Genomic DNA, 25,816 nt, shown 5'->3' with positions numbered 1-25,816 from the left:
ATAATCTGGCCCACAGCCTGCTTTAAAACTGGGGTGGGGAACCATTTTTCGTCTAATGAACTTTTTTAGGGCCATATGGCAGTGGTGGGTGTGGCCAATGCATACATGCCGACACACTCCACACACATAAGTAGATTCAGCCCACACATGTGGTCACTACACATAGGGACCATGCCTGCACACCATAGCTGCCAACTGTCCCTTATTTGGCGGGAAAGTCCCTTATCCCAGCGCCATGTCCCGCTGCTGTCCCTTATTGATGATGTCCCTTAAATTTCCTGGATTTCAAAGGAAGCAGCTCCTCTCCCTCCCTCCCTGCCAGCCAGGGAGGAGGGAGGCTCCAACTGTGTTGCTTGGCTGCGTTGCTCACCCAATAAGGAGTCTAAGAATGACTGGGGGGTGGAGCTTGCCGATCAAATCGGCCGCGTTGCCTGGGGACTCATCTTTGCTCAGCACTTCCCAGCGGAGAGGTGACGGTGGTTTCCCTTGCTGCATCCCCTTTGCTGGGTTGCTGTGCTGTGGGAACCACTGCTTGAGGCTTCATTTGGCTGCTGACTGGGCTTTCTGTCTTTGGCTTGGAGGGGCTCAGAAGTCGAACATACCTGTGCTTGGAAAATCCCTTATTTTGGCTGATGATCCCTTATTTTTGAGGCTGCTGGTCCCTTATTTTCAAATCTGTAAGTTGACAGCTATGCTGCACACTCAACACAAATAGAGCACACACAGAGACACACATACAACACACACACTCATTGAATTTGTAGGTACACAGACCTCTCTTTTTCTCCTGCATATGTACGCATGCACGCGCATGCACGCACACACAGAGTTGTATATCCATGCACACACCATACTCTCCGTCATTTCTCCCATGAAAATAAGGACGTCCTGTTAAACAACAAAAACCATCTTATTATTATTCCCTGCGCATCTGACTGCCACTCCTGGCGGCTTCCAACATATATAAAAAACATAATAGTCAGTCAGTCAGTCAAGTTTATTGCTTATAGCCAAAGGCTGCTGCAATGTATACAATGTCATTCAATAAAATATATACTAGTTTGATACAAAAACTTAAAACATTTACATTGTCAAAACATGACCTAATCTGCACAAAGCTATAGAAACTCCTTAATATACAAATTGACACATTAGACAAAAAAATTTATAAGCTAAAATCACCACGGGGCCACGAATATATTAAAAGTAATATTAAATAATACAATAGACAATTATGTACAAAGTTTAGTGAGAAAGATACAGCTTGGTGTTGATGGGGTCAAATAAATTCATCTCCTTTACAGTTGATAGCTATCTCAGCTATATAATGTTTTCTACTGTATTTGTGTGTATTTTCCTGCAGTAAAGTCCTGTGGGGAACTGAGTTCATACTGGGAAAGACTTAACCAACTACTCAAAAGTATAGACTCTTTGTCGCCCAACCCTCAGTTTCTCTTGGGGGGTGACTTCAATGCCCGGATTGGCCTTGTCTCCCCACAAAATACAATATTATCTGGACTAAACTTGGAGGACGAACCCGAAATCTGCCAGAGGGCACCACCTCTAACCGCGCTGGGAAATACCTCTGTGAACTTATATAAAAAACATAATACAACATTTAAAAACCTCCGTATACAGGGCTGCCTTCAGATGTCTTCTAACCATTGCATATCTCCTTGGCTCGGGGGTTGCATAACTCCATACCATCCAACATTTCTCCGATGAAAATAGAGATGTCCTAAGGAAAAGCAGGGCATTCTGGGATCAAATCAGAAACCAGGACGGCTTCTGTAAATCTGGAACTGTCCGTGGAAAATAGGGACACTTGGAGGGTCTGCATACACTCTCTTGCCCAAGGCAGGCTGAGGGTTCTTACAAAATCATCCCCAATCCAGTGCTGGGGTGCAGGGAAATGCTGCCTTTTTGTTTTCACAGAACTATCTATGAAGAATAAAAGGCAGCTAGCTCAGGAACCCCTCCCACAGAAAGAAAAGAGGGGGTGCTGCCTAACAGTGCAAACAGTACCCATGTATGCCAGATTGAGGTGGTAGCCATCCCACCACAGAGCTCTCCCAGCTGAACTGGCCAGCTACTACGGTTGTATCCCTGCTGTAAAGCACAAGCAGAGTGCTTTATCATCCAATCTCAGTGCAGAGCACCCGAGTCCTGAAATTGGAAAATAAAACTGGGATGGGGCTGGGGGGGGGGGGGTCCCTCCTATGTCTGGCCAGACTGAATCAAGGCTATGGGTTAGCCCCCTGTGCTTTAAAATAATGGAACCGCAGGTAATTTCAGTGAGAGCTAGTATGATATAATTCTTTCTGAGTTCTAGCTTGTAATCATGACATCCATATGTCTTTGGTACAGTCTCACATGTAATTATTTTTATGGCCAGTTCACAGAATTGTTGGACTGTACAAGGATATGTGTGTGTTTGGTGCAGTGTTCACTATATATCGCATATTTCTGCATTACAAATTGTTTTGGGTGTTTTAGTATTAAAAACAGATGACAGCACATATTTCAAGCATTCAGGCACATATGTTCAGAAGAGTAGAGTTCCATCCAAAAGGGTGCATGTTCCAGGTCTCTGTATGCACCCATTTCTCCCCCCCGCCCCACGGGTATTTCTTCCTTTAGCATCTTCTCTGACACACCCTTCACTCCCTGTCCCTGCCAAATTGGTATTTTCAACTCACCAAATGTAAAACCATCACAGGGAGTTACTAAAGAGGAACAGCTGGTAAAATCTGAATGTTTATTGCTCGCACGCACACAAATCACATCGCTGGATTATGGCCACATAGTATATATGCGTGTGAATACTAACTCTCACTCCAAGCTTCCTTTAACACTTCGAAGTGCTCTTCCAAAGTAACAGCAGCAAGAATAATGGAAAAATGTGTGCACTCAGCCAAATGTGTGCATGCATAATAAGTCAGCATCCTTCAGCATGTGTGTAACCATTAATTTTGTTCCTCTCAGCGTGGCTTGTAAATGTCTCCGAATTCTTCTTTGCAGATCTGGTGTTGTGGTGTTGCCTGTGTTAAACGAACGAATGTAGAACGCGACTTTGTGGAGGCTTGCAAAGACGTTGGAAGAATTAGGTAAATCAAATGGCAATATCATCTTTCTTTCTTTCTTTCTTTCTTTCTTTCTTTCTTTCTTTCTTTCTTTCTTTCTTTCTCCCCCCAGTTACATCTGCACACACATGGGCTTTCAGGGTAAGACTCATTGGGAACCCTTCGTTCCTCCTCCGCAGCTTGCCCTTGGCTATGTGTTCTGCAGCAGCTGGTCATGACTTTCAACAGGAAGGCTGCACGTGCCTCCCATATACACATCCAGCTGTCCCTCTCCTCCCCAGGGACCTTGCCTGCAAGTTTCTTAGGACTGCCTAGCCAAGGGCTAGCTGAGGGGAAGGAGGCAGGAAACGAAAGATCGGGCTCCAATGAGCCCTGTCCTGATCCTTCTGCTGCACGTGCAGCTGTGGTTACTGGGAGGAGGGGAGCACCTTGGTGTCCTCAGTTTTTGTGGTTTAATTTGAGAACACTCATGTCACTTCCTTGGAAGTGCATAAACAAGAGGGTGAAATAAGGGGTTGGTTTCAAACATTTTGGCATTTCTCAATATGCTGCTCTTACCGTTCTTGTTTGTTGTGCGATGGGAAATTGGTTTATCTTCTGTTACTGTCTAGAGGGGTCTCCGAACCAAATGGCTGGGTGAAATCAATAATAAAATAAACCAGGGGTCAGCAATCGAAGGCCACAAGCGGCCCACGGGGGTCATTTAACTGGCCCATGAGCCGCCCCCAAACCGAGCCGCCCGCTCGGTGAGTCCCCGCAAGCTGTGCTAAACTGGCTTGGCACAGGGACTCACTTCTGTGGCGCCGGAAATTGCATCTGCGCAGACACAGACAATGGAAATTGTGGGTGTGGGCACGATCCAGCCCACAGAGGGATCACCGCTGCAGTGTACCTGCCCAGGCAAGGTAAACCTTGCCGACCCCTGAAATAAACATTTAAGTTTTAGTCTTTGCAGTCTCTAAAGTATGTTATTTTAGCAGCACAACCCAATGGCTGCTGTACCAGCTGTTGCAGCCGCATGTGTTAATCACCATCGTATTCCATCGTTGCCATCCTTTCTGTGAGCTAGCTGTTCAGGCTTCTGCATGTATAGTCTTAGCTAGATGTGGAACTGTGTGTCCCTACAGTTCCTGGGCACCCAGTCCCTCATCCCACTTCAGCAGCTGGTGCTGTGTATGCCCATCCCACTTGCATATTCAAGCGTTAGTTAGAAACAATTCCCATTGAAAGCAATGGGCCTTACTTCCAGGTAAACAGTGTTAGGATTGCAGGCTTAGTAGCTGAAGAAAGCGATGCAGGGAGCTGACAAATAGACACCTTTTATTTCTGTTAATCACTAATTGGGACTTCTATAGGCATAGCTGGATCAAAGTTCTCATTTTCACCCAATGGGCCCTTTGTTTTGTTAACGCACTCTCTGCTCGCTATCTTTTATTTGCTCCCTTCCCTTTGTAGATAATGTGGACATGTCAATATGGGTTAAGTTCCACCTTGTTGCCGCAGTTCATGGCTTGGTCAGTATGGTGCATAGAGTTGTCACGGGGTTCCTGCCCATGTTCTGTGGGAGGAGCTCACACTTGGTATGAACTAGATGCCCTCACACTTCGTATGGATGAAGAATTCCTGGATTCAGTGGCGTAGCGTGGGTTGTCAGCACCCGGGGCAAGGCAAGTAATTTGCGCCCCCTAACCCGTGGATTTTAGCAGGGGGCAGAGAGCTGCGAGTGCGAGCGCCCCCCCCCCGATGTTGCGGCCGGTGCGGCCGGCCCCCCTGCACCCCCCACGCTACGCCACTGCCTGGATTCATGTTCTTCAGTTGCCGTGATATAGGGGGGCAAAGGGATGTCTCCCTTGTCTTGATATGATTCCTTTTAGTGTTACTGCATTGCTGTCCTAATACTGCCCTGTCTGTCTAAGCACCATATCATGGGTTCCCTGGTGGTCTCCCATCTGAGCACCTCAGCAGAGCCACCAAGTGTCCAGGGACAGCCCCAGATTTGCAGAAGCCATTGTGACCCCTCCCTCTGCTGGCTCACTGGTCTCCAGAGTGCTAAAAGGCCTGGTGAGCTCCTATGGTTGGATCATTTCATGTTTGTTACAAAAAGAAGATAGACATGTAAGTAGGATTTCTCTCAGCATCTGCATTCTGTGATGATAGTGAATTCCTCTTGAGCTTAGATGCTTGGATGCCAAAACCAGTTTAGGGACATGGATCGGGAGAGTACTAACTGTGGGCCCCATTTTCTCTTTTCTAGGCTTTCTAAGCAACAGAGACACCCCATGCTTTGCAGCACCATTGCCCCAACACAGATGCCTTTGCATCTGATCCCATCCATTCTCTAAAGCAATTTTAAGCCTGCAATTGTACACATAATCATATCTATATAATTCCCATTTAAATTCATAAGAATTATGCACGAGTTGCTCTGTATAATATTGCAGTTTTGGCATTGGGTAGCAGGCATAGAAAAGGTTCTTAACCGTTTGAAGCTTGCCTAGTTTTGCAGTTCTTACCTTTTCCTTCTGAAGTTCAGCCTCATATATGTTTACTCAAAAGTAGGTTCTACTATGTTCAGTAGGGTTTAATCCCTAGGTTCCTGTGTTTAATCCTAACCCCATGTTTAGGATTGCAGCCTTAAATGCCCTGATTAAAGAAATGTTTATTGTACATTTTTTCCCCGCCTCACACATTTCTAGGGAACAATTTGTCATACGGTTTTTTTCTTCTGATTTCAGTATAGATTTGTTATTTTAACTGAGGTTTAATGTTGTAATTAAATTACCAGTGTTTAAAACAAATGTATTCAGAAATGTCTTTGGACAGGTTTGTTTAAGGAAACATTTTCTTGGTCTGAAAAGTACGATGAAGTATTAGTTGTCAAGTTAAATATGAAGTATTATGTATTAATCAACTCAGAATATATGTAACCTCATTCCCATTACAGTATGCATGCCATACTTCATAACTGATTGATCCTGGTCTTCTTTCTTATCCAGTTTATTTCCGGTTTTTTTTTTTAAATCTTAGTGGCTCTGTTATCTTCTTAATTGGTTTAGAGTTGGATTTTAAATGATTTCAGCTTTCTGTGATAACTTTGATAGCTTTTTTCATAATATTTAGAACAGAAAACTGTGTCGCACAGATGTTTACGATTAGCCTTTTGTATTGGAGGTGAAATGCTTTATCTAAGATAAAATAAGAACATAGGAATAGCCTGTTGGGTCAGGTCAATGGCTCTTCTAGTCTAGGGCTGACATGTTCCAAAAGGTGAAAATCTGGAAAGTTGTTGAGTTTGTTTGTTGCTTGGCCTAAGTTGTTGAGCAAAATCTAGACTTCCGACATGGTTTGCTATACGTCTGGGTTTTTCCAGACATTCCAGCGATTTCCGCCCGGACACTGCTTCCAACTGCTGTATTCCGACTATATCTGGGAACTTCTGGATGTTTGGCAACCCTATAGCCCAGCACCCTGTTCTCACAGTGCTAAGAAGATGTCTGTGGGACCTGAGCTCTGAGTGCCCTGTCTTCCTGAGGTTTCCAGCTACTGGTACAGTGGTACCTTGGGTTAAGTACTTAATTCGTTCTGGAGGTCCATACTTAACCTGAAACTGTTCTTAACCTGAAGCAACACTTTAGCTAATGAGGCCTCCTGCTGCCGCCACGCCGCCGGAGCACGATTTCTGTTCTCATCCTGAAGCAAAGTTCTCAACCTGAAGCACTATTTCTGGGTTAGCAGAGTCTGTAACCTGAAGCGTATGTAACCTGAAGCATCTGTAACCCAAGGTACCACTGTATTCAGAAACATTGCTGCCTCCAAATCATATGGATCTTACATCTTGCAAGTACTTAGCCAGATTTATTTATTTATTTATTAGTTTAGCAGTAAGGTGTTAAACTGGGGACGTGGGTGGCGCTGTGGGTTAAACCACAGAGCCTAGGACTTGCTGATCAGAAGGTCGGCGGTTCGAATCCCCGCAGCGGGGTGAGCTCCCATTGCTCGGTCCCTGCTCCTGCCACCCTAGCAGTTTGAAAGCACGTCAAAGTGCAAGTAGATAAATAGGTACCATTCCAGCAGGAAGGTAAACGTCATTTCTGTGTGCTGCTCTGCTTTGCCAGAAGCTGCATCGTCATGCTGGCCACATGACCCAGAAGCTGTACGCCAGCTCCCTCGGCCAATAAAGCGAGATGAGCGCCGCAACCCCAGAGTTGGCCACGACCGGACCTAATGGTCAGGGGTCCCTTTACCTTAAGGTGTTAAACTAGGACCTTGGAGACTGAGTTCAAATCCCCAGTAAGTCATGAAGCTCACTGGATGACCTTGGACCATTCACTGTCCTTCAACCTCATGGTGGTTGTGAGAATGAAATAGGGAGGTGGAGAACCTCATATGCAGCCTCGAGCTCATTTTAGGAAAGCAGGGGTATAAATGTATTAATACAGTTAAACTGTGCTTGAGAGATTTAGAAAGCAATTGGGGGGGGGGGAGGAAACTTCTTTCTCATAAGATCTCCAGGCCAACAACATTTTAAAGGTGCACCAATTAAGCTTGCAGCTAATGATGTGCTTGTGTGTCCCTTCTTGAGACAACTTTAGCAGAGATCAGGTTTTTGTTCCCTTCTAAGACTAGAGGCTCTTGGGAAATTGCACTAAAAGGTAGCATTTGTGGGTCAAACATGTTTCAAAATCTGTGTGAAATCCTATGAATTCATAAAACCTGCATTGAGCCTGCACACCCTCAAGGTAGTGGCTATGTCCATGTGAAATTTGAGAGTACATTTGGCTATTTTTTGTGGAGTTGCAGCATTAAAGAAACTGTGCTGAGTATAGTTCTGTAGTCTTGGTAATGTTTAGGACTGCAGTGAATGAGGGAGCGGGTGGCGCTGTGGTCTAAACCACTGAGCCTCTTGGGCTTGCCAATCAGAAGGTCGGCGGTTTGAATCCCCGTGACAGGGTGAGCTCCTGTTGTTCAGTCCCAGCTCCTGCCAACCTAGCAGTTCAAAAGCACATCAATGTGCAAGTAGATAAATAGGTACCACTCCAGCAGGAAGGTAAACGGCGTTTCCGTGCGCTGTTCTGGTTTGCCAGAAGCAGCTTAGTCATGCTGGCCACATGACCTGGAAGCTGTCTGTGGACAAACGACGGCTCCCTCGACCTATAGAGCGAGATGAGCTAGCAACCCCAGAGTCGTCTGTGACTGGACCTAACTGTCTGGGGTACCTTTACCTTTTACAGTGAATGAATGTACAAAATGTACCACACCTTTCTCATAATTAAACCTAAGCTGAGCATCGCTACCATTCTGGAATGCCATAGGATGCAGAGAACAATTTGGATGGTATAGACTGATTAAAATTACATACACTTGAAAGGATAAATGTAATATAGTTCCTAATTATAAGGAAACAACTTTATGATCTTGGAGGTACCTTTGAGAGATTATCTGTTGTGTCTTTGTAATCTTAGATGACAGGTAGGAGCCTTAACCTCAAGAACCCTTGAGAAAGATCTTATGTGGCGCTTAACAATGTAAAACCGACCACTGAGTTTTAGCAAACATTTCATAGATTTAACCAAAGAAGGAAACAAATGCTGTGATGTGAAACACAAGTCTAAAGCAGGAAAATAAACTAATGTTTCCATTTATTTGTTCCTCTAATTAGAAGGACAAGTTTGGTTCTAAGGAACAAAGCAGCTCATTTGTTTTCTGCTGTTGTAATGTGATTAGCTGGTATCTTAAAAAAAGAAGAAGCATTCTCCATTCATATGTTGTGGGCCATTCTGGAGTGCTGAGCTTGGCTGAGAGAGAAGGTAATTTGAAGCCAGTGTCGTGAATGCCAGAACTACTAGTTCATTCCTTGGCTAAAGTGCAGAGACACTCAGCACCTTGTCTCTTTTAAAGTCAGGGCTCGCTTTGAACTGAGATGCGCACAGATCTCATGGCTTGTGTCGTCTGGGTTCTTTGGCTTTTGAACTTTACTGTTTGAATTGGCAGCGAAGCACCAGAAGGTCTGTTAAGTAAATCTCAGCTGCATTAGCAGCCAGTCTTTTGTAACTGCCGTTTAGTGCAAATCTGCCATTCAGACTCTGAGGATAGAAACTTCTATATGATATTTATTAATGGATTGCTCATTCTGTGCACCGAGATTTCCTTTACCAACGTGGAACAATCTATTTTCCAGACAACGAGGCTTATTAGTTGTTACTCATAGAACAAAAGAATATTGTACATGTATCTTAAGTTCAGCCTAGTGGCCATTTTCATCCACTGTGGATGGTTTTGACACAAGCATTATTACTACACTCTTTAGCTTCTTTTGGATAAAAGAGCACTTCGGTGTCTTCCTATAAATGCTTTATGTCCATTCTGCCCAGACACTGAGGTCCAGCGCTGTGGGCCTTCTGGTGGTTCCCTCACTGCAAGAAGCAAAGCTACAGGGAACCAGGCAGAGGGCCTTCTTGGTAGTGGCGCCGGCCCTGTGGAATGCCCTCACATCAGATGTCAAAGAGATAAACAACTACCTGACATTTAGAAGACATCTGAAGGCCGCCCTGTTTAGGGAAGTTTTTAATGGGTGGTATTTTAATGTATTTTTAATATTTGTTGGAAGCCGCCCAGAGTGGCTGGGGAAACCCAGCCACATGGCCGGGGTACAAATAATAAATTATTATTATTATTTATATGAAAATATAAAAGCAGCAAATCTAGACCTCTGTAGCAGGTTCTCTTTCTCCAAAGATAATGCCCAGTTGCCACTAAGTCTAGCAAGAATTCTTAGCTTTCAGTCTATATGCCTCTGTCCCTTCAGAATTGCAATTACTGTTTCTCACATACCTATGCAGAGCACTTGTTTCAGACTTCCAGCACTGCAAGTGAATTGCCTATTCTGGAAATGTTTGTACCCATAAAAAACACATCAAGGTGCTTTTTGTCAAGTCCCTGGCTCCTGTCAGACAGCTCTTCAGGCAAAACCATAGTGACAGACGGTTTCACAGCAATCAGATGGGGAAACTCTCAATGCTGTTTAACTCCTTTCTTTACTTCATCATAACGACTAATAGACATGGCAGAGCCTCACACATTAATGTCTGTTGTTGGCATCCTTCTATCTTGAGAGACAATGGAGTGTGCTCCTCCAAACCGCTGCATTAGGAGAATCTACGTGACTTCGATTCATAGAATTTATAGAATCGTAGGGTTGTAAGGGACCCTGAGGATCATCCCGTCCAACCAGAACATCCAGCTTCCCCATACGGGGATCAAACCTGCAACCTTGGCATTATCAGCACCACACTCTAACCAACTGAGCTATCCATGTGTTCAGAACTTACACCTGGAGCACAAGCCTGGGCAGTGTGTATGGAGGGCCTGGGCTGCCCAAATAACAAGATCTCACTGATGTGGTGCAAAGGAAAGCAGAGCAATACGTTTGGCACCAGCTTGGCTGCAGGAGTTGCAGGGATGAGGCATACAAGGTGCCATCCAACTGTCTTAGGGACTCCACTCTGGAATTGTGTAGGGTTTACTCCTTAGCCTTTTCTTCTCCCAAAGATATCCCACAAGGAAGTGGAGGTTTAGGATCAGAGATTTCCCTGGATAGGTTATCTTCTCAGGTTGACGTGCCCCATCTGCCCCTCACTTCCCTCTACAGCACCTGCAGAAACCACCTTCTTGACCGTTGGACCCACTATTGGTCTTGTCCGCCCAATCGGCTGGAGCCTATCTTCACATGCAGGGGAAAGTCCCTAATTCACTGTGGGTTTGAGACGCATCAACTACCCTTACCTAGTTTAACCGGCCAGTCAAAACCGTTCCTGGTGTGTGGCCACTGTCACATGCTGACAGCTTCTAGGAGCCACAAGTGAGAGCTTAGTGTAGGGTAAGGACCAAAGATGGACAAGCTACCCAAGAAGGAACACAATGTGTCCCCTACCAGAGATCCTGTTGTTGTTTAGTCATATCCGACTCTTCGTGACCCCATGGACCAGAGCACGCCAGGCACTCCTGTCTTCCACTGCCTCCTGCAGTTTGGTCAAGCTCATCCTGGTAGCTTCGAGAACACTATCCAACCATCTCGTCCTCTGTCGTCCCCTTCTCCTTGGGCCCTCAATCTTTCCCAACATCAGGGTCTTTTCCAGGGAGTCTTCTCTTCTCATGAGGTGGCCAAAGTATTGGAGTCTCAGCTTCAGGATCTGTCCTTCCAGTGAGCACTCCTTTAGAACGGATAGGTTTGATCTTCTTGCAGTCCATGGGACTCTCAAGAGTCTCCTCCAGCACCATAATTCAAAAGCATCAATTCTTCAGCGATCAGCTTTCTTTATGGTCCAGCTCTCACTTCCATATATCACAACTGGGAAAACCATAGCTTTAACTATACAGACCTTTGTTGGCAAGGTGATGTCTCTTCTTTTTAAGATGCTGTCTAGGTTTGTCATTGCAGAGATCCTACTCCTACCCTAATGCCTCATACACCCCACATTAATGACTACTGTTATGAAATATATGGATATAACATACAGATCTTAAGCCTTAATCATACTCATTTTTTTATTATAAAACAGGGATTGCCATTTTTTTCTTTATCCTTCCCAACTCAGATTTGATAAAACCATCAATGCCTATTAGCTATGATTCGCTATGATAGGTAAATGGAACCTTCAGAGGCAATACATCTCTTTTCATCAGATGCTGGGAGCAAGTGATGTGGGGAGATGGCTTTTTCTATCCTGTTTGAGGTTCTTGGGAGCAGCTGGTTGTCCACTGGTGGAGACATAATGCTGGTCTCCATGGACCGTTGATCAACATTAGACAGGCACACTTTGCAGGCACACATGGTCACTTAAACCTCTATGCCAAAGCCTCTTAGCTACAAATGTGCAAAAGTGATTCAGAAACCAGTTAAACTGGATTAGATTGATTAGATTGAGCCAGTTTAGACTTAGCTGACTTCAATAGAACTAATGCATATTGGCTTTCATTGAAATGTCTCAGTCACCTAGTTTGTACATTAAAGGTAAAGGTACCCCTGCCCGTACGGGCCAGTCTTGACAGACTCTAGGGTTGTGCGCCCATCTCACTCAAGAGGCCGGGGGCCAGCGCTGTCCGGAGACACTTCCGGGTCACGTGGCCAGCGTGACAAACTGCTTCTGGCGAGCCAGCGCATCACACGGAAACGCCGTTTACCTTCCCGCTAGTAAGCGGTCCCTATTTATCTACTTGCACTTTGACGTGCTTTCGAACTGCTAGGTTGGCAGGCGCTGGGACCGAACAACGGGAGCGCACCCCGCCGCGGGGATTCAAACCGCTGACCTTTCGATCAGCAAGCCCTAGGCGCTGAGGCTTTTACCCACAGCGCCACCCGCGTCCATTAGTTGAGGATAAACTGTAATCCTCAAAATACTTTCTTTCGGTTCAGGCCTTTGCTCCCAAATCCCAGATTCTGAATATATATGTCCCAGTAATGCATTTAAGAACAACTTCCCTTTAATTAGACTGTTGATTGGACACCAGATCTATTTTAGATATACCTATTATCCTTAGTTACATGAGATATATAATATTTTGCTTTCACTTACCTGAGAGATAGCTTGGCTTGCTTGCTTGAATCCTCTCGATTTATCTCCTATCCTAGCATTTTCTGCACTGAATCTTTTCTGACGGTGACTAAACTTTTGATTACTTGCTTCACTTGACTGCTGGATGGCTGATCAGCAATTCCTTATATTGGGTTTCTTTTGACTGGGTCCTTTTGCTGGTTCTTCTGACTTCTGAGAGCTAGGGTAGTGTAGTGATCTGAATGTTGGATTAGGACCCAGGAGACCAGAAGTCCTCACTCAGCCACTCAGCCATGAAGCTCACTGGGCTACTTACTGTCTCTTAGCCTAGTTGGGTTGCCATATTTTGAAGAACAAAAAAGAGAGCACACACAAAAAACAGGGGGAGGGAGGAGAGATCTCATGAGCACTATGGAAACTGTTCCATTAACTTTCACAAAATATTCTTCCTTTAATGGTGAAATATTCTGGAACAGGTTATATATGCCAAGAGTGGATATACACTATCTAGTATAGCTCTTTCCCATCTTTGAACTTATCCCATTTTAATGATTATTTTCTCTGCTCTAAGATCCCTAGCCATAAGAATGTTTCCAATTCTCACAGTTTTATGGGGAGTCTCGTGGCATTTCATATGAATACCCTGGTTCCATACTGCGTATGTCTTTTTATTATCTGGTGCTTTCAATGAGATTATCAGTTTAAAGTCAGTGGGGACTCTTACAGTTAGAGAACCCTATGGATCTGGGCTTGAGCTAATGCAGGAAGGCCTTATAAAGGATGTGAGTCTGTGTTAACAAATTAGCATCCAGAATGTAGATGAAATGTTCCGAACGTCTCGCCATAGCCAGACTTTACGAGGATCTGAAACCAAGGATGAAACATGTATCTGTAGTCTGCTGAAGGGATACAGCTTTGTTTTATTTGAACACAGCTGCTGGCATAAAAGATTGAAAATGACATGAACAAAGCCTGGTGTGTCAGAGAACCTGAATCACAGCTGATGCCATTGGCAACTGAGCTTCTGCAATTCTTTCCAGCAGAGTTGGAATTACACTTGCATTTGTTCACTTGCCAGGCCTGATGCTGGGTTTCATAGATGCAGAAAACGATGTTCATAAAAGTTCAAAATATGCAGCTACTTGTATATGAAAATCAAACTTTTCTGTGATGCTCCTGTTTACTTGGAAGCTAAACACGATTAGGTTGGAACAATGCTATGTGCTCAGCTTTTAAATGGAGGGCCAAACTAGATGTGATGTTTATATGTGTCTCTGCATAGAGTGAGGAAAATGTCTGATTTTAAATGCAAACAGCATCAGCTGCGAGGGGCTGATAATTGTGGAGATGGAGGCATGGAGGGGGAATGTAACTCTTTGCTACACTGCTGCTGCCCAGAGGAAAATCCATTGCTTGAAGCTGCTATTTGCATTGGGAGGATATCCCCCGTTGGCACCAGCAAGGGTTTTCCTCCTGAGTACAAGCAGTAGTTTCAGTGGAGGCACTTTCCTCAGGACCACAGAAGGGGAGGATAGGGTTAAATTTCCCTCCCATCCCTTTCATTACTAGCCTTCCAACTGATGCTACTTGCATTACAAAACAAAACCCTGCATGTTCAATGCAGATACAGTGGTACCTCAGGTTACAGACGCTTCAGGTTACAGACTCCGCTAACCCAGAAATAGTACCTCGGGTTAAGAACTTTATTTCAGGATGAGAACATAAATCTCACGGCAGTGGCATGTTGGCAGTGGGAGGCCCCATTAGCTAAAGTGGTACCTCAGGTTAAGAACAATTTCAGGTTAAGAACAGACCTCCAGAACGAATTAAGTTCTTAACCCAAGGTACCACTGTATACATTTAATATCTAATGTCTAGTTTGATCTTTAGTCAATCACTCTATGTTTTTTGCCCACTAAAGATAGCTAAATATTTCTCCATGGTACAAGACACATTTGTTAAACAGATTTAGAAGCAACTCCCTCATTCTCCTTTCCACTAAAGTTAGAAAGGTTCTTTTTCTGTGATGAATATGCTTACTTCAGCAAGCTGTTTGTACCACCTCATATCAGACTAAATACATTTCCATGACCCCTGCCTTTATAAGAGGATTAATGTGTTACGATACAATATTGCTTTTCTTTCTGTCAGGACTTGAGCCCTTAGCGAATGTTGACCTGCAGACCTGAGGGCATGCAGTCAAGAATTCAGCTTACTGAGTACTACTTGCTTCTGCCTTAAGAGGGATGCCACTCAAGGAAGCCTCCTTACCTCAATAATAGACCACACTGAGTCAAGTGATACTCTCTATCACTTCTACAAAGAAACAAAAAAACACCAAACCAAACAATCTTGATTGTGCTTGCTTCTCCGCCTGAACATCTAGGAGACCCCTTTTTGGTTACAGATTGTTGACATAGCCACTTCCGGACTTGGCCAGGAGGTGGGGTTGCGGGTTTCACGCCCACCCCACGTGAGCAGGGGCTGGTTTCAGCCCCCACGAGAGCAGGGGAATCCCGGCCGCATCGTCCGCTCAGCCAGCCAATCGGGGCCGGCGCAGCCGGGGCTCGCCCTCTTTTGCCGGCTAGCCCCCACGTTTTCCCACCCTCCCTCCCTTTAGGTAGACTTCTGACTTTGCTATGGACTTCGGTCTGTCGCCGCAAGGGGCATGGTAGGATTTTTCCCCAATTGGTGATTTGCGGCCATTTGGTTTTTCGCCTACCTCGTAGCAACTCGTCACAACTCCTCGGCATTGGCGGTTAGGCATTGGTAAGAAGGGGTTAAGAGGATGGTGGGGGAGGAACGCCATCATCTCCCCCCAGAGAGCGAAGGGTGGTCCGATAAAGGACTCCAGGGGCGTGGCCCTGTCCAAAGCCTATGGAGGTGTGGGCCTAAGGCACACCCCCGAGCGGTGACCAGGGGGAGCTCCTAGTTGACGTGCCTCAGCAGGAGACCCCCCCCTCTATGGTGTTAACCCTTCCCGTGTCTCCAGCAAATGGGCTGGAGCCGGATAGTCGATAGGACCAATGCCTAAGCCAATGCCTCTCATTCCTGAATTCAATAAAGTTGTGGCCTAATTCACCCATTTAACCTTAATTCTGGTGTCCGGTGTCTTTATTTATCCTTGGTGGGGGGCGGGAACTCGCCACGCAAGTGCTTTGCAAAGGGAAACTGAATACAGGGACATTTTGCTTTAAAAAGTTGCTTTTATCAATCGTTCACTTTTGGAAGAACACCTTTGTATACACTGGACTTCCGCACCAATGGACCAGAGGCCTCTGGGACATGCAGTCAATTTAGGCACGCCCATCTCTCCTTGCCTTGCCTCTTCACTGTGATCCAAAGCTATTATCATCTGCCTCTTCCACACAAGTCCTAACTTAACCATTCGAATCAATTTTAGCCCTCTGTCAATTCATCTGACTTCGTCAGGCACATCCTGTGATGTACTTCCTTGTGAGCCTGCCTTAGGCTAGTCTCAGGCTCAGGTGAATTTCTCTCTCACACTCACTGTCAGACCTTCTTCCTCTGTGGAGTGTGAAAAAAGAATTGGTTAGAAAGAGCTCCCCTTGCTGCTTCACCCTCTTCTAAATGTACCCAGGGGTGCGCTCATTGTGGCAAACGTAGCTTACAACCAAGGAAGAGAAAATAAAAATCTTTATGTCTATTAGTTTTAATAATTTATATTGTAGGAGCTTTCACTTCATGTACCGTGATGAATTTAGCAGCTGGACATCTGTGGTCTGTTCCTTCGTTGTAATAGGAAAACACTGTGTCTGGCAAAAACTCAAAAGTCCAGCGTAACAATAGAACATTTATTTTATGATGGGAAGAATAAGAAATGAAATATCTGACTAAATGTTGTATCTTGGAAGAGAAGGTAAAAGCAGAAGTCTTATGACTCAATTGCAAGTGCACAATCTGAGTCTGTGTACTACTGTTCTACACCTGGAGTAGCAATTTTATATAATCATCAGAGTGGGAGCACGTGGCTATTCAGACTTATAGTGCATGTGTACCACTGGGGGTATATAATTGTTAATCTGGATTCAGTCATACTGAACCCTTTTGATGATGAAGATGTTGAGAAATACATGTGTAACAGGGCTAGTGGAAGCTGACTTTCAGATGTCTCCTGCTTCCAGCAGGCTCCCCAGACATACCTCCCCCTCCCCAAAGGAACATCCTATTCCATTTCAGCCTTCTTTCCCAGCATGTTCACACTTCTCTCTCAGTGACATCTATGCTGGCTTGGTCATGTACACAGAATGGAAAATGGCAGGGTCCCCAAGGATGTGCTTTAAGGCTTCAGGCACCAGGCCTGTTGGCAGACCAACTCTGCTTTATAAAAGATGTCTGCAAACGTGACAAGGAGCCTGGCAACATTAATCCTAACATTTGGGAATTGCTTGCGCACGACTGTCTGGCGACAGATGGTCAGGTCATGTATCCACAACAGTGACCAGAGCAGAAATGACTGCTGGGAAGGGTGGAGAGGGAAGAATTCCATGGTGCATCTGTACAGTGGTACCTCAGGTTACATACGCTTCAGGTTACAGACGCTTCAGGTTACAGACTCCACTAACCCAGAAATATTACCTCGGGTTAAGAACTTTGCTTCAGGATGAGAACAGAAATTGTGCTCTGGCGGCGCAGTGGCAGCAGGACGCCCCATTAGCTAAAGTGGTGCTTCAGGTTAAGAACAGTTTCAGGTTAAGTACGGACCTCCAGAACGAATTAAGTACTTAACCCGAGGTACCACTGTAATAGCGAAACCAGATGCCTTCATCTGCCCCACTTGCAATAACCCATACAGTGGTACCTCGGGTTAAGAACTTAATTCGTTCTGGAGGTCTGTTCTTAACCTGAAACTGTTCTTAACCTGAAGCACCACTTTAGCTAATGGGGCTTCCTGCCGCTGCTGTGCCACTGCTGCATGATTTCTGTTCTCATCCTGAAGCAAAGTTCTTAACCCGAGGTAATATTTCTTGGTTAGCAGAGTCTGCAACCTGAAGCATATGTAACCTGAAGCGTATGTAACCCGAGGTACCACTGTATTGTTTTCTACAGCCACAGCAGGCACTGTAACTCTCCCAACAGTTTGGCTTAACCCCCAAAGGTGCACTCTTCCATTGTCTCCCAAGACAGATGGATGCCAATAGCAAGAAGTATTTCAGCCTTTTACACTACGTTCCATCCCATTCAGTAGGGTTCTCTGATCTTGGGAGAGCCTTTCAGGGGGAGAAAGTAGTGAGTTTCTGCTAGCTCTTTTACACATGCTTTTCTCTAACCCATGCTTTCACATTAAGAAAAACCCATTTCAGAAATGTATGTATTAGAAAAAGGAGAAGAAACATGCTTTCATTCATAGGAATGACCATAGATTCCCAGAATCTTTTGTGGTTTTCATTCCATACCAACCGTACACACATCCGCACACATACAAGTAATAAAAAATAAAAAATGCAGTGTATGGTTGCTGAATCAACTGGGCTGGTTGGTTAGTAAACTGGATTTGTAGGACCTGTTATATATAATAGAAAACTTAATTGCAGCTGGACATAGGTAGGGAATCTCATTTTGGCAACCAGAATTCTGCATTCTGCATAAAAATCCAAATATTATAATTGGAATGTGCAACTCTTGCAAATATATAAATAAGTTATTGGGTGGATATTGAAAAAATATGTTGGCATAACATACTGTGGCAGAAGGAAATTGGTACAGATGGAGTCAATATGTGGTGAGAACCTATGAAGGAGGAGCTTTGAACCATAGAAAGGGACAAAACAATATTCAGAGTACAGATGTCCTGCTTGCAGTGACTGGAAACTCTACTCCCTTGAGTCTAGGATGGGGAAGAAATTCAATTTTGTTTCCCTTTTTAATGAGAAACTACCCAAGTTCACTTCCTAAATCAATAGGCAAACCTGAAATGCAACTAACCTTCAAAATTCGCATTTCTTGAAATATTGATACAGTTCTCCACATAATCTGCCCCGCAAAACGTGGGCATTTATGTATAAAAATGCGTCTGTTAGTGAAAATGGTGAACAAAAATGTTAGATAAAATTCCTTGCAAAAATGTGCATCTCAGTCAAAATTGCACACAAAAAATAGGTTTATTAGGAGAGATTCACGTGAAAAAAGCTGACAAATTTCCATGAGGAAAAGCTTGTGAATTGCTACAGGAGTGTGTAGGACTGAACTGAAGATTGAAAAAAATGAGAAACTGTGAGAAACCAAAATAGATAGAATTGCCCGTCCCAACATAAGCTTCTTAAAAAAACAGTTGTCAGTTGTTTTGAAGCTTTTCAGTGCAGAAAAGTAAAAACTTCGACACACTACTTTGCCTGAATGTGACTACTTGAAGCTGCATCCATTTGGCAGCTCGTCATATTGAAAACGCCATGCAAATCAGCCCCTTAACCCCTTTTTAACAGGCTCCCATCAGCTGCTGACAGCATTGTTTTGGCTCAACATGGAGGGAACAGCAAGGAAAGGCACTCTGCCTGGCCACCATGTTGATGCAGCCTTTACATTACTCATTGGTCGCATGAAACAGGCTTTTCTTTTTGGATGAAAACAGAAATGATATCTGTGACATACATGTCACAATAAAGATCCAAACAGAAGTGTACATTGCCGCTACACCAGCAGCTCCCCAACAGCACCATGGCTGCATCTTCCTGGGGTGGGGGAAAAACAGTGGGGTGCTGAGGTTGGCGCTATGGAGGTGTTCCTACTATAGAGGTGTGCTGTCATGAGGGCAGCTAGCTGAACTTTATTGTTAAATAACTGAGTGGTCATTAATAAGGGAAGAATGTTTATGTATCTTGCTTTTGGCACGTGAGTCAATAGTAATAAAAAAAAAGCTGGGAGGTCAATTATTTGTAGACACATCAAAAGTTACTGTATTGACTCTACTCATAATTGCACTTGATGGTCAGTGGAAGACACCTGAATAACCAAAATACAAATAAAGCATTTGTGAGTGTGTTTGTATAGCCTTTAGGGGCACCTTTTGTTTTACGACCACTGTAAGGAATTCCAGCAGATTACCAGAAATTCATTCCCAGATGTACGCCCAGATGCACAGGATGAACATAATCTAAGTAGCTCAGATAAGACAATCAGCGCTGTAGTGTAGTTAGATCACATGGAAAACTATTAGTGTGTTGTTTCTTATGAAAACTAGCGAGTTGAAAGGGCAAATTTCCTATCATCTGCCAAATGTATGCTAAATGCCTTTAGGAAAGATACTACGAGAAACATCTTGCAGAGCAATATAATGAAGATTAGGGTATCTTTACTAGAAAGAACATCTGTTTGCCAGCATCAGCTTCCTTTTGAAGGACGTGTAATGACTGCTTTCAAGAATTATTTTGCTTGGAGACTAAGGGAGGGTGGGCAGATCAAAACGATATCTATAATGCTGCAAAGCATATTGCAATGATAAGCCTTTTCTAATTATGACTTATTTAAACAACAACTATGCAAAGATAGTATCTTTCATGTACACTCACCCATTCAAAGAGGAAACGGGGGAAAGGAGGGGATTCCCAAAAAACAATATTCCCATGCTTTCCTTCCTTTGTTAATTAAATACTTGTAATGCGTATCATTGTATCACTTTTGACTTGAAAGGATCGAAAATGCAGCAACTACGAAAACCTGTGGTTACTTTTGGTTTATTTTATCCAAACATCTGTCACACACAGCTGATTCACACAAAACTTTTTTGTACACCGGAGTAGCCATGACTGCTCTCAGGCATGCTTTCATGATCTCTTAGTAAATGTGGGACGATGCCACACACCAAAGCATTTCTTTGTTCTGAGAGCATTACTGTGTTAGCTGAACCCTTTTGTGTGTAAATTTACTTCCTTTATCTGAAAGCACAAAGGGGTTTGTAACAGGAGGAGGCCAGGGAACAAGTCCGTGGTAGGGGCAGAATTAAATTTCAGGCCCTCAAGAATTCCCAGGCTTGCACTCCATCACAGGTGATTATTCATATTACAAAGGTACTCTTACCTGCCCAAGTGTCTGATAATACAAGCAATAGTTCTAATTGGAAGTAACCGTTGATCTGTCTATTTTCTGCTTTGCACCTGGGGGTTGAGGGGTTCCTGGCAACTTGTTCTTAGACCTTTTTCCCTACCTTTGAATAATTCATTGAATTGGTTATTAAAACGATTTCTCATATAACTTCCCTGACCTGCGTGCCCTATTGGACTACCATAATTTCAAAACATTTGTTTCTTTTGAAAGCCAATAAAAATGGTGGTAGCTCACAGCCGTTTTCTAAGCATACTTGCTTGGGAGTTAAATCCCATCAAGTTAAATGGGACTTACTTCCTAGGGAGCAGAATTTAGGGTTTGCATCTCTCGTTTTTGCAGCATTTGTAGATTTAGCTGTGAGAACTGTCTGAACTGAGGGGGGTTTACTGTCTGAAACCACAAAGGGGCTCGTAATATGAAGAAGTCAGGGAAGAAGTTCATGGTAGAATTAAATATCAAGCCCTCATTGTTCCCAGACTGGAGCTCCATAATAGTTGATGATTCATAGTACAACGGTACACTTAGCTTTGCTTCACACATTAGTTATTACATTTATATTCCAGCTTTCCCTCAGGGAACCATACATGGTTCTCCCCTCCTGATTTTATGCTCAGAACAACCCTATGAGTTGGAGCATTGTTTCCCAAACTTTAGGCTCCAGCTGTTTTTGGACTGCAGTCCCCATCATCCTTGACCACTGATCATGCTAGAGAGGGATGATGGGAATTGTGGTCCAACAACAGCTGGAGACCCAAGTTTGGGAAACCCTGGGTTAGATTAAAAGAAAGTGACTGGTACATGGTCACCCCATAGCCATGCTGCAGTGAGGAGACACACTTGGTCCATGTGGGGGAGGGGGTCCATTGAGGATTTCTTGCTCCAGAATCTGGAGTTGATACTGCCCTGCATCAGACCAAAGCACCACATGATGCAACTTTCTGTTTCCCCATTGGCCAACAACAGTACAACAGCACTTTCCCACTTGTGTTCCCAAGCAACTAGTATTCAGAGGCAAGCATCCTCTGATACCAAGGGACGCGGGTGGCGCTGTGGTCTAAACTACTGAGCCTCTTGGGCTTGTCGTCAGAAGGTTGGCAGTTCGAATCCCCGCAATGGGGTGAGCTCCCGTTGCTCTGTCCCAGCTCATGCCAACCTAGCAGTTCGAAAGCACACCAGCGCAAGTAGATAAATAGGTACTGCAGCGGCAGGAAGATAAACAGCGTTTCCGTGTGCTTTGGTTTCCGTCACGGTGTTCCGTTGCACCAGAACTGGTTTAGTCCTGCTGGCCACATGACCTGGAAAGCTGTCTATGGACAAACACCGGCTCCCTCGGCCTGAAAGCAAGATGAGCACCACAATCCCATAGTCGCCTTTGACTGGACTTAACCATCCAAGGGGTCCCTTACCTTTATCCTCTGATACCATAAGGAATATATAGTCATCATAACTAATAGCCATTGATATACAGTGGTGCCTCGCAAGACGAAAAGAATCCGTTCCATGAGTCTCTTCGTCTAGCGGTTTTTTCGTCTTGCGAAGCAAGCCCATTAGCGGATTAGCGCTATTAGCGGCTATTAAAGGCTTAAGGGATTAGCGGATTAGCTGCTAAAAGGCTATTAGCAGCTTAGTGCCTTAGAAACAGGGGGTGGGGAGCGGAAAAACCCCCCAGGAATCACAAGACATTTTCGTCTTGCGAAGCAAGCCCATAGAGAAATTCGTCCTGCGAAGCACCTCCAAAACGGAAAACCCTTTCGTCTAGCGGGTTTTCCGTCTTGCGAGGCATTCGTCTTGCGGGGCACCACTGTAGCCTTCTCCTCCTTGAATTTGTCTAATCCTCTTTTAAACCCTACCAGCTGGGCAGCCACCACTATATTTTGTTATAATTCCAAAATTTAACTATGTCCTCTGTGACAGAGTGCCGTCTGTCCTGAGTTTCACACTGTTCAGCTTCATTGGCTAGCCCTGGTTTCTAGTATTATGCGAAAGGGAGAAAAACTTCTCCTTTCTCCACACCATGCATAATTATAGCACACCTCCATCATGCCCCTGCCCTTAGTCTAAGCTTCAAAGTTTGTATCCTTTCCTCCTAGGGGAGTTGTTCCAGACCCCTGATCACTTTTTCAGATGCAACAGTGCTATTAACATGCACTAAAGATATATACGCTCAACAGCAGCGCAACATCTTGAAGTGTTTGCATATGAGATACATGTGGTTGCAGTATAAAATATTGTTCCTGGCTTTCTTTTGTTATGACAGTGGGAAATAAGAAGGTTGAAACAAAATATAGAAATAAGGTTGAAGTGCTTAGTTGCTCTCTGTTTCAATATGGCTCCTTTAACAGTTCCTTTCGCCTTCGATATCACGCACGTCATATGGAGAATGGATTTTTCCATATAATTTGGCTCCTGTCTGCATAACAATAAGGCCAAGAAGCTATGGAAAGCTGGTTAGAAATGCTCATAAGTTTTCTGCAAACTACAATTCATATGAAAATTGTTCTTCCCGAAATGAAGGGTATTTGAGCTGGGCCACATGAAATAAGTGTGTTAATCTTGTATGACAGAAGGATATTTTATATTATCAGTGAATAGCCTTGTCGGAATTCCAAGTGAACGCCAGCATATATTAATCAAACAAAACAAATCATATACAACGGTTTAAACAAATAAGCTGACCTCTAATTTGTTTGGGCATTTTCAGAAAGATTAAACTTAACAGTACATTAGCTTTTGCAGAAAGCATGAACTGTGTGTATTGTTTAAATTTTAAAATAACAAATATTAATTTTCGGCTCTCTGATTGGCCCTTCATGTTAAATTGGGGGGGGGGTAATGCTTGTTTTTCTAGGCAGCCTTTCAGAATGTGCAAGTGTATGCAAAACAAGTTTTCATGCTCTGATACTTTAAAAACTATTAGGGAGATAGCATGGGTCTATAAAAGAATCATAGGTATTACTATCAAATGCAAGTATGGAATTTCCTTGCAAGTGCATTTCTTCAGTGACTGAAATGAACCATTGTCTACCAATGCCAATAACTATCTATTTATTTATTTAATGTTTATCCCATCCATCATCATAAAAACTATCTTAGGTAGGCCTACAACATGGAATTACAGAAAATCAAGTCCTCAATGTGCAGTATAAATTCAGAAGACCATCCCTCCATCTGGTTGCCAAAGGCATGGATTACTAGGCTATTACTGTTCAGGAGCAGCCATTGATGGTGTTGGGCCTCCAGTGACAAGGAAGAATAAAGGAGTACCCCAGACCATCTATGTGATCCTTCATGGGGAGTGCAACCTCACTCAGAGTAGGCCATTAACTTGATTCTGGGACATGGGAACCACCAATCCCCATAGTATCTCCATCTTGTTGGGATTAGGTTTAGGTTTATTCGGGTTTATTTGATTTATATATCACTTCCCACTTTAAAAAAAAGTCCTGAAGCAATTTACAGCCAAAGTTAAAATCACATTCACGTTATTAAAAACAGATTAACTGTAAAAGTACAATATCATATTGTAACTGCTGCCAAATGCCCAGAAAAACAAATATGTCTAAAATGATAACTGTCAGGCTTCAGGGAATCGGATCCCTCCCCCTGTGGCAGTAAATAGGCAGATCAAACTAAAGGAGCGTTCTTACCAGTTAGCTTCTTTAATAATCATAGCGAGAGAGAAAGGAATACATATCTCTCTAGAAATGGCGTTGCTCCCAGTAAAGGTTCACCCCCTCCGTCCCCATTAATCTACGTCACTCCTACGTTGGGTAATCTGAGGTTGTTGCCGCTGCGCTTTCTGTTTTATCACTCTCAAAGCCCGCCTAGTCTTAGGCAAAGGGGGGGGGGGTCTGGAATGCTTTCCAAGGACACTGAATCTGCCAGCTGTCTCTCTCCTGGTCTTTCCTCTTCTAGCTGTTCCTCACCCAGTTTCTCCCAGCTTTTCCCCTCTGGACTATGCCCCTCTGCAAACCACTGTTCTAAATCAATACTGTCCTGTCCTTGGGAAGGTTCAGGAAAAGGGGGGGCTCCCACCATTCCTCCTCAATAACAAGGTTGGCAGCAGGTCACACTCCTTGGAGATAGAATGCTGTAAATGAGGAAGGACAGGTACTACACACATGGAAACGGCATAAAGATTCATCTTCAGTCCTCATCCAGTACATGACAGCCTCCAGACACCAGTTAAACACCTGCACAGCATCCTGGGAAGGAGAGGTAGAGCTGTATGTCACCTTCCAGTGGTGGTACTGAATCTTCTGTTCAAGTATTTGTGCAGTATACGATCTCTTTGCAGTGTTGCTGGAGCAGCATGACTCTTGCACTGTGTCAAGAATTCTGAATCCTTCCAGGTGCCAGGATGCCAGCATTGGTTCAATGGCACTGCTGGTGTGCACAAGTTGGGTCCGTGATCTGATACCAGCACCCACCTCCACTGATGCAGAGACAGCCTTGGAAAAGGAAGCATATACAGTGGTACCTCTGGTTGCGAACGGAATCCATTCCGGAGGCCTGTTCGCAAGATGAGCAGAACGCAACCCACGTCTGCGCGTGCGCGGGTCACGATTCGCCGCTTCTGCACATGCACGTGATGTCATTTTGCACGTCTGCACATGCGGAGCGGCAAAACCCGGAAGTAACCCTTTCCGGTACTTCCAGGTCACCACGGGACGCAACCTGAAAACACTCAACCTGAAGCAAACGTAACATGAGGTATGACTGTATGTAGAATTGAGGTCAGGCAGCACAGCTCACCTTTTTTGGGGGGGGGGGATGTTTCACTCCCTCTTGCCACAACAAGATCAGCACTGTAAGAGCTGGCCTTTTTCTCTCGTCTGCCCCCTGAGGCTGATGAATCCATTTGACTTCCTGACTGTGCTTGCATAGTTCCCTGCCGATGTCCTTGTCAGTCCTGTTGACTCTGTCTGGGCTCTGGAATAAGTGGGTGTCATGGGGAGAGATCTAAATTACTCCCTCTAATACAAAATCCTGTAGCTTCTCCATACATTTGCAACAAGACCTCTCTTTGCTCTGTTTAAACGGACCCTGAATACTGAAATTTGTTTCACTTAGGCATTTCCTGAATGTTTTTATAATGGCCTTTTAGTTATTTTCTACACT

At 44.2% G+C, this 25,816-nt stretch overlaps 1 protein-coding gene across 6 annotated transcripts in view; it reads left to right on the top strand.

The window, feature by feature from the left end:
• Positions 1–25,816, top strand: part of SNCAIP (synuclein alpha interacting protein) — a 121,030-nt gene that overhangs the window by 24,858 nt on the left and 70,356 nt on the right. For all 6 annotated transcript variants that reach the window (XM_083403837.1, XM_083403836.1, XM_083403833.1 and 3 more), the window contains exon 2: positions 3,022–3,107. The gene's annotated coding sequence lies outside the window, so the exon portion shown is untranslated. The remainder of the gene's footprint in view (positions 1–3,021; positions 3,108–25,816) is intronic.

This window comes from Podarcis tiliguerta (genome assembly GCF_965153285.1).
Source record: "Podarcis tiliguerta genome assembly, chromosome: 11".
Taxonomy (NCBI): Eukaryota; Metazoa; Chordata; class Lepidosauria; order Squamata; family Lacertidae; genus Podarcis; species Podarcis tiliguerta.
Note: the sequence above shows the minus strand (reverse complement) of the source record. Positions and strands in the feature narration are given on the sequence as shown.